Source organism: Chiloscyllium plagiosum, chromosome 22 (genome assembly GCF_004010195.1).
Source record: "Chiloscyllium plagiosum isolate BGI_BamShark_2017 chromosome 22, ASM401019v2, whole genome shotgun sequence".
In the NCBI taxonomy this organism is placed as follows: Eukaryota; Metazoa; Chordata; class Chondrichthyes; order Orectolobiformes; family Hemiscylliidae; genus Chiloscyllium; species Chiloscyllium plagiosum.
The window spans coordinates 59,368,873-59,383,567 of NC_057731.1; the positions used below are offsets into that span (position 1 = coordinate 59,368,873).

The 14,695-nt window shown below is 44.3% G+C and overlaps 1 protein-coding gene across 3 annotated transcripts in view; it reads right to left on the bottom strand.

The window, feature by feature from the left end:
• The window catches only part of LOC122561370 (6-phosphofructo-2-kinase/fructose-2,6-bisphosphatase 4-like), a 177,705-nt gene that overhangs the window by 132,797 nt on the left and 30,213 nt on the right, over window positions 1-14,695 (bottom strand). Inside the window, exon 1 of one of the 3 annotated variants that reach the window (XM_043713131.1) lies at window positions 1,678-1,696. The exons of the other annotated variants lie outside the window; for them this stretch is intronic. The gene's annotated coding sequence lies outside the window, so the exon portion shown is untranslated. Of the gene's footprint in view, window positions 1-1,677; window positions 1,697-14,695 lie in introns of those variants that run through there. 3 annotated transcript variants of the gene reach the window in all.

Sequence of the window (14,695 nt, forward strand, 5' to 3'; positions counted from 1 at the left end):
TTGTGAGGGTGAGAGGTTGGAGTGGGGGAGGGGGGTAGACAGGTTGAGGCAGTTAATGTCCTGGCGGCAGTTGGAAATGAAGAGGTCGAGGGCGGGTAATAGGCCACCGCGGGATGTCCAGGTGGATGGAGTGGTTTGAAGGTGGGCGAAGGGGTCATCGGAAGGTGGGCAGGAGTCCTGATTGTGAAAGTAAGCTCAGAGGCGGAGGTGGTGGAAGAAGTGTTCGATGTCACGGCGTGTATTAAATTCATTGATGCATGGACGGAGGGGGATGAAGGTGGGCACCACTAATCCAGAAACTGGTTTCCAGCATCTGCAATCATTGTTTTTACCTACCTGACTAAATGGTGAGCCTTGTGGTAGTCCATTGGCCAATCTACTCCATGCACTTCCCACTTGTTCAAGGATGTTTCTAAATTGTCTGTCGTGAGGAAATGTTTGAATAACTGACCAGATCCAGTTTGGAAGCTGTCTGCATAAATTTAAGAGCTGGTCACTCTTCACTGGAGGTGTCAGTGTGGTCCATCAAGAATATATTGGGCTTCAGGCCTTTAGATAGGATTTATGATGTACATTCAGGAGATCGAATGAGGAAAGAAAACTGTACAAGGATAATCTAGTACAATAGGGGAGATGTTTGTACCAGTACAGTCATTCCCCTTAGAACTTGTGGTAACTGTACAGAATAAAAGGCTACAGGGCACTTGAGATACCCCTGCACTTGTGTTAGAATGCCAGAAACCTATCCCTTCTTTTCGTTAACATAAAGCTGAAAAGGCTGTGTGTCAGCAAGGATGCCCAAGGTGCTAAGGTTAAGCAAAGTTTAAGTTACCAAATGGCTGGTGACATTTCAGGTGTCCAGTTCACCTGGGTCAGCTGGTTTGGCAAGGATACACGATGGAGAGGCACATCAATAACTCGATAGTCTGGTATCCAATGTCTGCAGTAATTCACCATGCCCAAAAAGGACAAAAGCTCAGTTCGTATCGTGGGAGCAGAGGCGTTAATGATGGCTATGATTCGAACCACAGTGCTCTGAGACTGTGCAAAGGTTCACAGCCCAAATATTGTGCTGCCTTTTGGGAGAGCTGCATCTTTTCATCAGAGACCTTACATCCATCCTGAGCCAGACAGTGGAGCAATGCAAAATGGTCATGCATGCAGGCATCAGGCGAATCGGAGGCCACTAATAAATGATCAGCATATTGAGCCAAGGGGCTTTTACATTACAGGTGGAGGGCTTTCATGGTCTGATGTACCGCAGGGACATAGACAGTGGGGTTCTCCGTGTACCCTTGGGGAAGCTGTGCCCATGTATATTGCTGCCCGCTGTCAGTAAAGGCGTAAAGGTATTTGTTGTCCAGTGACAATTTAATGGAGAGAAAGGCCGAGAGAGAAACGCCTCCGCTATTTCCTCAGCCACCTCCCTCAGAACTCTAGGATGTAGCCCAACGGGGCCAGGAGATTTATCAATTTTAAGACCTTTTAAGTGTTTTTCTAGCACTTTCTCTTTTGTAATGGCAACCATACTCAATTCAGCCCCCTGACTCCTGTGCAGTACTGTTGTACATTCTATGTAACCATTGCCATTAGAAACTGTTTAGTGTTTTCTGCTCCTCTGTATGGATCCATCATGTCACACATTGAATAAACTCAGCTCCCGACAAACATTCTTACCTCAAACTAACAGTATCCCTCTGTCACCACCTTGTCTTTGTTTCACTGAGACAGAATCAGATATCCATTCCTTTGCACTTCCTGTTTCCTCAGGATTTCATACCCAATTGTTCTTCCTTGTTTTGAAATCATGATTAATTGCGTGAATCTGACCCTCCCTTAATTTCCAATAGTGCTAAATTAACCCATGACTAACCCCATACTTAAATGTCATTCTTGATATAAGCAGCATTTTCACAAGTCCAATTACCTGGTTTCCTGACGATGTTTTAAATAGTACTTGTATCCCAGGTTTTCAAAACTAGCTGCACACATTCCACAATGCCAGGCAAATAAAACCAAAGTAATTGCATCAGGTGTTTAAACCACAGGTTGCTGCAGAGTAACTTGGTAATGCGAGAATTAGTGTCCAAAACCCGCTGGAGTACACGTTTTGAGTGAGCTCGATATAGCACTGAGTCACACAAGAGGGTATTAGACTAGATTAACACAGCTTGGACAAAAAAATGTAACAAAAGAGGAAAAGGCTTGGGGAGGGAATTCCAAAGCTTGGGGCCCAGGCGGCACAGCCTCGGGAATGTTCAACAGGCTAAGACTGAAGGAGCACAGAGAACTCGGAAGGTTGGGGAGGAAGCGAGATGAGAGATGGATTTGAAAATGGAGAATTGTGTACATTGCTTAATGGGGAGCCAGTGTAGATCAATAGAACTAATGAATTAAAGATAAACAGACCACCTGATAACTTGAGTTATGTGATAGTGAGATCACTTTCCTATCTCCCTCTTGAAGGAAATTCCTTCAGTCTCCTGAATTGATTGAAGAACAGGGTCAGGAATTCGCAGTTTACATAATGTCAGCTAGAAATGGCTTCTGGTAACAATCTGGGAGAATAAAATGTCAGTCTCACTGATTGATGGAAAACTAACAAACAAACACATTATAATTTCATCGCAATTATCACCCAAGCTATTAACTTATTGTATTTTCCATAAACATTCATGTTAATGTTACAAAAGTAGGTATTTCATTTTAAGGCTTTTAGAGATTAAATGTTAGTAGTATTAGTTGATTATTTAAGGTTTGTAGCTCGGGTGCTGCTTGTGGGTTTGTTTGCCGAGTTGGGAAATTGATTTGCAGACGTTTTGTCCCCTGTCTCGGTGACATCATCAGGACTTTGGAGCCTCCTGTGAAGCGCTGCTGTACTGTCTCTTCGGAATTTATTTGGTTCCATTCCTGCTGCTTCCAGTTGCCTGTTGTGATTGTTCGATGTAGTGGCCGGTATATTGGGTCCAGGTCTATGTGCTTATTAATAGACTCCATGGATGAGTGCCATGCTTCTAGGATTTTTCTGGCTGTCCTCTGTTTGGTTTGTCCAATGATCGTTGTATTGTCCCAGTTGAAGTTGTGGTCCCTGTCATCTATGTGTGTGGCTACTAGAGACAGCTGGTCACGGCATTTAGTGGCTAGTTGGTGTTCGTGGATGAGGATTGCTAGTTGTCTAACTGTTTTTCCTATATAGTGTTTCGTGCAGGCTTTGCATGCAATCCTGTAAATTATATTAGTCTTGTATCATAGGACAAGCTAAACGTTGCTATTATTTCTGTCTCTACCACCTCCCCTGGCAGCCATCAGGCACCTACCACCTTCTGGGTAAAACCCATGCCTCGCATATTCCTTCAAATTTTCCCCCTAATTCATCTTAAACATATACTACCCTAGTATTTGTCAGTTCCACCCTGGGAAAAAGACTCCGACTATCCATGCCTCTCAGAATGTCATGTATTTCTATCAGGTCACCTGTTAGCTTTCGACACTCTCGCAAAAACAATCAAAGTTTGTCTAACATCTCCTTAAAGGTAATACATTCCAATCCAGGCAACCTCCTGGTGAACCCGACCTTAAATTGAAAGTAGGGCTCTGACTGTAAAGTGCAGTCTGAGGCTGTGACAAGCACACAGGGAAAACAGGTTTAACTGAGTCTGACTGCAAGAATGAAACATTTCCAAACTGCACTGAGAAACATTCCACCTTTGAATCAAACAATGCACAGCAGCAGCATTTCTCTCAATGCTCTTCCTCCTCCTCCACCCTCTTCTGCATTCCACAATTCTTTCACAATTCTACCTTCATACGTTTTCCCACTATTCCAGCCAGTGCAGGAACATAGCGCGTGTTCTTCCCTTTCCAGTGACATAAGCAAACCAGATTCTGGATTAGTGGTGCTGGAAGAGCACAGCAGTTCAGGCAGCATCCGAGGTGCAGTAAAATTGACGTTTCGGGCAAAAGCCCTTCATCAGGAATAAGCAAAGCTGGAACCACCAATAATCAAAACAGAACAAAAAAATAATCAAAACAGATAATGCTCGAGAAAGTCAGCAGGTCTGGCACCATCTGTGGAGATTGAAACAATTTCTCTTCTTTAGAGCTGAGTAAATCATCAATTCAGCTTCAGCCCTAATCTCAGCTCCTTCTACAGGATCCAGACTGGTCCTCAGCTCCCCGGCCCCTCCCCAGACCCACTTGGACGGTCCCTCTTTTCCCTAACCAACAGTGCACTTAAAAAAACCAAGTCACCACTGCTTTATGAAGGGGAAATTGTCTGACTAATTTATCAGTGCTTCTTGAGGATGTAACTAATCAGGTATTTAACAAGCAGTGGCAGATAGAGAAGACATTTTCTACTCAGCAATGTTATTATATAACTCTAAAACAGGTGGGACTTGAACCCAGGCCTCCTGGCCCAAAGACAGGGATTCTATTACAATGCCACAAGAGTCTTGCAGACTTGGAATTCCACAAGACTTTTGATAAAGTGCAGCACAAAGAATAAGACAAGGGCTGATGGAGTTGGGAAGTCATGTATCAGGATTGATAGAGCGCTTGCTAATGGACCGAAAGCAAACTATGAGTACAAATATATTCACCTTTGCTAATGATACAAAGCTAGGTGGGCATGTAAGTTGTGAGGAGGTCACCAAGAGCTTACAGAGGTATCGACAGGTTACATGAATGGATAACAAATTGGCAGATGGAATATTAAATGGAAAGAGAGAGATCATTCACTTTGTAATTGACACTAAAGCATTCTTTCTTTATTAAAAAAAAGCATGAAGCTTATAAATATTAATATTCAGAGGGACTTCTCCATACATGCATTTGGAAATACAGGGTTTGATTTGTGGCATGGTGGCCCAGTGGTTAGCACTGCTACCTGACAGCACCAGGGACCTAGGCTCGATTCCAGCCTCGGGAGACTGTGTGGAGTTTGCACATTCGCCCTGTGTCTGCATGGGTTTCCTCCCACAATCCAAAGATGTACTAGTCAGGAAAATTAGCCATGCTAAATTGCTCACAGTGTTAGGTGCATTAGTCAGAGGGAATTGGGTCAGGGTGGGTTACTCTTCGGAGGGTCAGTGTGGACTTGTTGGGCCAAATGGCCTGTTTCCACACTGTAGGGAATCTAATCAGATCACGCTTCACAAATTTCTTAGAGCTCTTTGATGAAGTAAGCATGAAGGTTGATGAGGGTAGGGCAGTAGATGTAATCTGTATGGATTCCAGTCAGGCCTTTGTTAACATTCCACATGGTAGGCTGCTTTTGAAGGTTAGATCGCATGGAATCCAGGGGGAGCTGACAAATTGGATACATATTTGGTAGGAAGCAGAGGGTAATAGTGGAAGGATGCTTGTCGGACTGGAGACATGTGACTAGTGAAGTGCCTCAGGGATCAGTGCTGGGCCCATTGCTGTTTGTTATCTATATCATTGATTTGGATGATAATGTACAAGGAATGATTAGTAAATTTGCTGATGACACTAAAATAGGCTATATATGGACAGTGAGGAAGATTATCAGAAATTGCAGCAGGACATTGATCAGCTGGGGAAGTAGGCCAAGAAACGGCAATGGAGTTTAATACAGATAAATGTGAGGTCTTGCATTTTGAAAAGTAAAATCAAATTAGGAGCTTCATGGTGAATGATAGGGTTTTAAAGAGTGTAGTGGGACCCAGGGATCTTGGAGTTCAGGTGCACAGTTCTCTCAAAGTGGAGTCACAGGTAGAGAGGGCAGTGAAAGCAGCTTTTGGCACACTGGCCTTCATCAGTCAGGGCATTGAATATAGAAGTTGGGAATATAGGAGTTATGTTGCAGGTGTACAGGATATTGGTGAGGCCACACTTGGAGTATTGCATTCAGATTTGGTCACCTTGCTATAGGAAGGATGTTATTAAACTGGAAAAGAATGCAAAAGACATTTACAAGAATATTGCCAGGACTCAAGGGTCTGAGTTAAACGGAGAGGTTGGACAAGTTAGGATTTTTTCTTTAGAACGTAAGAGACTGAGGGGGGATCATATACAAGTATACAAGATCATGAGAGGCAAGGATAGGATGAATGCACTCAGTTTTTTTCCAAGGTTGGGGAATCAAGGACAAGAGGCCAGCAGTTTAAGATGAGAGGGGAAAGAATAAAGGGAACCAGAGAGTGGTACACATATGGAATGAGCTGCCAGCAGAAATGGTTGAGATAGGTACATTAACAACATTCAAAAGGCATTTGGATAAATACATGCATAGAAAAGGATCAGAAGGATATGGGCCGAGTGCAGGTGAATGGGGTTAGTGTGGACAGACATTTTGGTTGGCATGGACCAGTTTGGCCAAAGGGCCTGTCTCCATGTTGTGGGACTCTATGACTCTATGTGCAAGGAATACAAAGTTCGCATACAGAAACAGTGAGAAATTAGAAAGGCAAAATAAAAAACAAAAGGACTGTGAATGCTGTAAGTCAGAAACAAAAAACAAATCTCAGGAATGGGTCACTTGACCCAAAACATTAACTCTAACTTCTCTCCATTGATAATGCCAGATCTGCTGAGTTTTCCCAGCAATTTCTAATTTTGTTTATTATTAGAAATATAAATGGCATGTTGGCCAATTATCACAAGAGGATTTGATCTCCATATTTAACAATATCCTCGCACTGGAGGCAATACAGTGAAAGTTCAGTAGAGTGGTCTACAGAAGATTCAGTAGCGGGGCTTATCCTATGATGAGAAAGTGAGGTCTGCAGACGCTGGAGATCAAAGCTGAAACTTTATTGCTGGAACAGCACAGCAGGTCAGGCAGCATCTAGGGAACAGAAGATTCGACGTTTCGGGCACATGCCCTTCTTCAGGAATTCCTGAAGAAGGGCATGTGCCCGAAACGTCGAATCTTCTGTTCCCTAGATGCTGCCTGACCTGCTGTGCTGTTCCAGCAATAAAGTTTCAGCTTATCCTATGATAGCAGGCAAAGTAAACCGGGCCAATATTCATCTGTGGATGCTGGAAATCTGAAAAAAACGAAAGTTCTGGAGAAACTCAGCAGGTCTAACAGCATCTTGTGGAAAGAGAGTCAGAGAGCTCATGACAGAAAACAGTCATCTTGTATTCAAAGCATTAGCTTTATTTCTCTCAGCACAAATGCTGCCAGAGGCACTGAGTTTCTGAAGGGGTTTGTCAGGGTTGAGGTGGGGAGGTTGTTTTGACTGAGCTGGGGAATTTAGAACATGGGGCACAGTCTCAGCATAAAGGGTGATTATTTCAGATGAATTTAAGGAGAAATGTTTTCACTCAAAGGGTGGCATTTGGAATTCTCTGAACCAGAGCATTGTAGGTGCTCCATATTCTTTATCCAAGGACAAATATCCAAGAGTTGGTACAAAGGTTCATCAGACTATTCCCTGGGATGACAGGAATGTCAAATGAGGAGAGGTTAAAGAAACTGGGCCAATATTCTCGAGAGTTTAGTTGAAAAATGTGGTGCTGAATAAACACAGCAGGCCAGGCAGCATCTGAGGAGCAGGAGAATCGACGTTTCGGGCATAAGTCCTTCTTCAGGAATGAGGCTGGTGTGCCAAGCGGGCTGAGATAAAGTGTAGGGGAGAGGGGCGCTGGGAATACGATAGGTGGAAGGAGGTGAGGGTGAGGGTGAGGGTGATAGGCCGGACAGGGGGTAGGGGCGGAGAGGTTGGGAAGAAGATTGCAGGTCAAGAGGGCGGTGCTGAATCCGGGGGTTGGGACTGAGATAAGGTGGGTGGAGGGGAAATGAGGAAGCTGGAGAAATCTACATGATACGATGTAGCCAGAGGTTGGTGGGGTGGAAGGTGAGGACCAGTGGGGTTCTGTCCTGGTGGCGATTGGAGAGGCGGGGTTCAAGGGCAGAGGTGCGGGAAGTGGAGGAGCTGCGGTGGAGAGACAGGCCGCCTACTTGCGGAATGTTTCAGGGAACACCTCTGGGACACCCGCACCAACCAACCTAACCGCCCCGTGGCTGAACACTTTAACTCCCCCTCCCACTCCGCCAAGGACATGCAGGTCCTTGGCCTCCTCCATCACCAGACCCTGGTCACACGACGCCTGGAGGAAGAGCGCCTCATCTTCCGCCTAGGAACCGTCCAACCACACGGGATGAATGTAGATTTCTCCAGCTTCCTCATTTCCCCTCCCCCTACCTTATCTCAGTCCCAACCCCCGGATTCAGCACCGCCCTCTTGACCTGCAATCTTCTTCCCGACCTCTCCGCCCCCACCCCCTCTCTGGCCTATCACCCTCACCCTCACCTCCTTCCACCTATCGTATTCCCAGCACCCCTCCCCCTACCCTTTATCGCAGCCCGCTTGGCACACCAGCCTCATTCCTGAAGAAGGGCTTATGCCCGAAACGTCGATTCTCCTGCTCCTCGGATGCTGCCTGGCCTGCTGTGTTTTTCCAGCACCACATTTTCCAACTCTGGTCTCCAGCATCTGCAGTCCTCACTTTCTCTAAAGTTTAGAAGAATGAGCTGATCTTGTTGACATCTATGAAATTCTTATGTGGGCATATGGTGTGACTGCAGTTGGAAGTTTTCCCTGGCTGGTGACTCAAGGATCAAGGGATGTAAACTCAAGATACAATTAAGATTGAGGTGAGGAATTTCTTCATTCAGACGGTGGTGGATCTTTGGAATTCCCTACCCCAGTTGGCTGTGGGGGATCAGTCATTGGGCAGGTTTGAGACAGAAAACAATAGATTGCTGGAGATTAATGACATCAAGAGATATAGAGATAACACAGGAAAATTGGCATTAAGGTGGATGATCTGCCATGATCTAGAATTCAGTGGTTAGCACTACTGCCTCACAGTGCCAGCAACCCAGGTTTGATTCCAGCCTTCGGCAACTGTCTGTGTGGAGTTTGCTCATTCTCCCCGTGCCTGAGTAGGAGTCATCTAGGTGCTCAGGTTTCCTCCCACAGTGCAAAGATATGCAAGTTAGGTGGATTGGCCATGGGAAGCGTCAGATTACAAGGTTGGGAGGGTGTAGATCTGGGTGGGATGCTCTTTGGAGGGTCATTGTGGACTCAATGGGCCAAATGGCCTGCTTCTACACTGTAGGAATTCTATGATTCTAGAATGGCAGAGGCTGAATGGCCTACTCCTCTGTTCCTGTATTCAAAGCAGAAAGGTTCTTGTCCTTTCAGAGAATCAAGGGATTTGCGCAGTGAGTAGGAAAGTGGAGGTGAGGCTGATGACAAGTCACTGCATGACAGAGCAGGCTTGTAGGGCCAAATGGTCACTGCTAGTCCTATTTCTTCTGTTTGTGTTCTGACAGGCTCTCAGAGAGGCTCCTGATTCTTGTGAATATCCACTCAGTTTTGTTTGACCAATACTATTATGTTTCACTTTATTTGTCACCTCTGACCCACCCTTTCATTTCTCAGGTTTTGGAGGCTGCAGTTGCTCGTTCCTTTTCAATGTGAAATCTTTGGTTTGCCATGGACACCTTCAGATGATTCCCAATTGTAACAGAAGCAGTGTCTCTTTTAGATCTTTCATAGTTACATTGATTGATTGAATTTTTTAAAATCAGATTTGCTGACTAACGGTGCACGCTACTCAGTTCAACATCTCTGAACCACTGCAGAGCAATTTTTACAGAGTGAATGTTCAGAACTCACACTGAAGGTGTCACTTAGCAATTACCATGATGTTATTGTCTTCTACTTGTCAAGTAACATCGTTAACATCAGTGCCTGTGACAGCAGCTTCACAATCTCAAACCTACTCACCAATTTGATTATATAACAATGGAAACTTCACGCAGAAAGCAAAGGGAACATTGAATGTAATCTTAAAATGTGACTTGAATAGCAAAATGTTATACTGTAAAAAGGAGCCATTCAACCCATCAAGGCTAGACTGGCTCCCCCTCCATACTTCACCCAATCCAATCACACCCTCTCAGTTTCCACTTAACACTCATTGTGACTTCCTTAAATTTATGTCCTTTCACTGCTGTCTGACAAGACCATGAAAACAACCTTCCACTCCACTGATGACTTCACAAAGGTTGTGCCAATCAGCCTTCGAGAACATGAGGATCCAAATGTCAACATGAGGGAGCAAAAGAAACAAATTACTTAGAGCAGAGATGGACTATTCAGCCCAAGCCTGCACTGGCATTCAATAAGATCATAAAAGATCTGTTTGTGTATTGAATTCCAATCCTTCTAAATAACCCATTATTCCCTGTCTAACACAAATCTATTTACCCCTGCCTTAAAAATATTTAATGAGCAAAGATTTCTCAGGCAAAGATTTCAAAATCACATAACCCTCAGAAAAAAAGTTGCTCCTCATCTCTGGCCTAAAAGGCAACACCCAATTTTAAAGCAGTGTCTCCTAGTCTGGATTGACCCACAAGTAGTAGTATTCTTTCTATATTCACTTTGTTAATCAGTCAATCAAATTACCCCTCACTCTTTTTAAAGCCCATTGGAAACAAACCTAGACTATCCAACCTTTCCTCATAAGACAACTCACTTATTCCAGTATCAATCTCAGTGGTTAGCACTGCTGCCTGACAGCACCAGGGTCCCAGGTTCAATCCCAGCCTTGGGCAACTGCCTGTGTGGAGTTTGCACATTCTCCCTGTGTCTGCGTGGGTTTCCTCTGGATGCTCCGGTTTCCTCCCACAGTCCAAAGATGTGCAGGTCAGGTGAACTGGCCATGCTAAATTACCCATAGTGTTAGGTGCATTAGTCAGAGGGAAATGAGTCTGGGTGGGTTACTCTTCAGAGGGTTGGTGTGGAGTTGTTGGGCCAAAGAGCCTGTTTCCACACTGTAGGGAACCTAATCTAAACCTCCTCTGAGCTATCTCCACCATATCGACATTCCTTCAAATTATTTGTTAATTTCATCTGCCATTTCCTTATTATTTGCTATTAACTCCCCAGCTCTCTCTCTAGAGGACCAATACTCACTTTACTTACTCCTTCTCTTTATAAATACAGTAGGAACTCTTGCTATCCACTTCTACATTTCTACCTAGCTCCTCACAAAATGAATTCATCTTCCTGAATTACCTTTTAGTCATTCTCTGTCATTCTTTATCATCTGACCTGTCACTCATTTTTGCATCATTATCTGCTTACCTCAAATTCTTTAACTAACCACACATTGTAGTTCCTCCCCTAAGAAGTTTTTTTTTACAGTAAAAATATATTTTGAGTACTCTTGAAATATTCCTTTGTCTGCCACTACTTCTGCAAGGATCTATCCCCTATCCTAGTTTGCCAGTTCACTTCAGACCAATATAGTTGCCCTTATTTAAGTTTAAAATACTAGTCTTAGACTCAATCTTCTTCCTTTTCAAACTAGATGTAAAATTCAATTATACTGTTGTCACTGCTACCCAGGAGTGCGTTCGAGGTCGTTGACTATTTTGCCACAATTCAGAAAACCAAGTCTAATAAAATCTGCTTGGGCAGTTCCAAAACATGCTTTATAAGAAACTTTCTCAAATGCATTCTACAAACCCCTCCCTCAGGCTAATACTGCCAACTGGAGTTTTCCAGTTTAGACATAAATTAAAAGTCATAGAACATATGTAGAACATCGAACTTTACAGCATAGGAGCGGGCCCTTCGGCCCACAATGTTGAGCTGAACAGGACCCCAAATTAAACTAATCCCTTCTGCTTGCCCTTGCTCCATATCTCTATGCATGTTCATGTGCTTACCTAAAAGTCACTTAAACACCCCTATCGTATCTGCCTCCACCACTACCCCTGGCTGCCCATTCCAGATTCCTACCACTCTGTGCAAAAAACTTGCCCCTCGCATCTCATTTGAATTTTCTCCCTCTCACCTTAAATGTGTGACCCTTTGTTCTAAACATTTCAACTTTGGGAGAAAGATTCTGACCATCAACTCTATGTCTGCTTTTCATAATTTTATAAACTTCTATCAAGTCTCCCCTCAGCCTTCACCCCTCCAGAGAAAACAACCTGAGTTTAGATTACTTAGTGTGGAAGCAGGCCCTTCGGCCCAACAAGTCCACACTGACCCTCCGAAGAGCAACCCACCCAGACCCATTCCCCTACATTTACCCCTTCACCTAACACTATGGGCAATTTAGCATGGCCAATTCACCTAACCTGCACATTTTTTGGACTGTGGGAGGAAACCGGAGCACCAGGTGGAAACCCACGCAGACACAGGGAGAATGTGCAAACTCCACACAGACAGTTGCCTGAGGTGGGAATTGAACCCGGGTCTCTGACGCTGTGAGGCAGCAGTGCTAACCACTGTGCCACCGTGCCACCCAAGTCTCTCGTTATAGCTCATACTCTCTAACCCAGGCAGCATCCTGGTAAACCTCTTCTGCACCCTCTCCAAAGCCTGCACATCCTTCCTGGAATGTGGCGACCAGAACTGAATGCAATATTCTAAGTGTGGCCTAACAAAAATTTTATAAAACAGCAACATGACATCCTGACTCTTGTATTCAATGCCCTGATCAATAAAGGTAAGCACATCAAACGCCAATCACCCATGACTATTGCCATTACTTTATTAAAAGTATCAACTATTTCACTTTGTGTATTTTTTGTCACATTGCGGTTACTGTTGGAGTGGGGGATAGTTATGGTCCACTGTCACTAGTGACTTCTTTCCCATGGTATCCCTCACCTCCACCCAAAATTATGCTCCTTTCTGATCTTCTGAACCAAGGCCATCTCTAACTACCACACTCATGCCATCCTTGATTAACAGTGCTATCCCTCCACCTTTACTTAGCTTCCTATTCTTCTTCAAGGTCACATTCCTCTCAATATTCAGGACCCAAATGCTGGCTAATTCACCTATTCTGATATGAATTACCCCCATGCATTCAGAGCCTTAGTTTTTGTCTTTTTGTTATTTCTATAACACATGGTTTTAATGGTATTTTTAATTTTATTTGCTCTGTCCTTTCCTGCTATTCTCTGACCTTGACTCTGCCTCTTGGTTTGTTACCAGAACACTGGCCCCAGCATGGTATGGTAAGGTGCGGACCATCCAGACAGTACAAATCCCATTTTCCCCATTAATGGTACCAGGGACACAAGACCTAGATTCTGGATTAGTGGTGCTGGAAGAGCACAGCAGTTCAGGCAGCATCCAAGGAGCTTCGAAATCGACGTTTCGGGCAAATGCCCTTCATCAGGAATCCCATTTCCTCCACAGTCACCTTTGAGGCATGTATTCACTTCATTAGTTTTACGTGCCCTCTACTAAATTGTGCACGACTTAGTTAATAAACTAGAGATTAATATCCTTGAGGTTCTGGTCTTCAGTTGGGTGCCAAGCTCCCCATATTCTCTAAACAACGCCTCTTTTGGTGTCATTCATACACACATGGGCCACAATGACTGGAACCTTATCCTCACATAGCAAGTTCCTCTCCAGCCCTGAGCAGGTGTCCTGAACCGTGGCTCAGGCAGACAACACAGTGCCTGGATCCACATTGTCTGCTACAGAAAACAGTGTCAATCACCTTGACTAAACTGTCCCCTATTTCCCTACATTTCTTTTGATCCCCTCCCCCCCAAATAGCTTCCTGTACCACAGTGTCATGGTATTTAGCTCATGCATCCCATAGCCCTTCCTCTCATCCAAACAAGGAAGAACCTTAAACCTGACTGACAACTGTCCTCCAGGGCCCTGATCTCCCTCCCTCAATCACATCCGATTGTCCATGACCACTGACCAAACCAGAAGGCTGGGCCTGCCCCTCTTAGGACAGAATACCCAGGTAACATTTCCCCTCCTTAATGTGTTGCCGCGTTTGGAGTTCAGCTTCCAGCTCAAATACTGAGTCAAAGCTACTTGAACTGTGAACACTTGTTAAAGATGACCCAGGGCAGTCACCAATTCGAGGCAAAAGGAACACTCAGCCAGAGGACGTTACAGACAGTTTGAAAGGTCATGAATGAGATTGAGAGTTCATTGAACTCTGGAGCTGTGTTGCAGCTTGTGGAGAATCAAAGCCACATTTGAAACAGAAATCAAAGTTTGGTGTCATATGAAAGCCATAAGGTGATTTGTTCAAGGGTGTTGCTGTTTGGAGACTGAGTCTATATAAATCACAAAAATATTCATATCAAACATATAAGGAGTGAGTCAGTACCTGATAGGATCATTCATTAAATAAAGTTTATTAGGACCTGTGAAGTGTTTTAATATAAACCCAGTTCATCAGTATAAATAAGGTTTTATTTATTGCTGTAAACCAGATTGTAAGTGGTAAAGATTTTCAGCAGTAGCAAGGTCAATTATTATGTCAAGGAATAGCAGGGCTGTTCCCACCTTAACAGTGCACATCCTGTGCTACATGGGGTCTCCAGCAGGTTGCCCAAGTCCTAGATACCATTAGGTTAAAGTTTTGAGCTCCAGGTTTCAGGTTTGACTTCGGCTGGGACACTGTGAGGCTGACAGCTGTATGAATAGAGTGTTATAAACATGCTCAGTGTGAGTGTGCACAGGTAGCAGGGGAGTGAGTGACCAGCAGGTAGACAAAAAGTAACTTGCAGGTCATAAAAGAGAAAGTGAGGTCTGCAGATGCTGGAGATCAGAGCTGAAAATGTGTTGCTGGAAAAGCGCAGCAGGTCAGGCAGCATCCAGGGAACAGGAGAATCGACGTTTCGGGCATAAGCCCTTCTTCAGGAATGAGG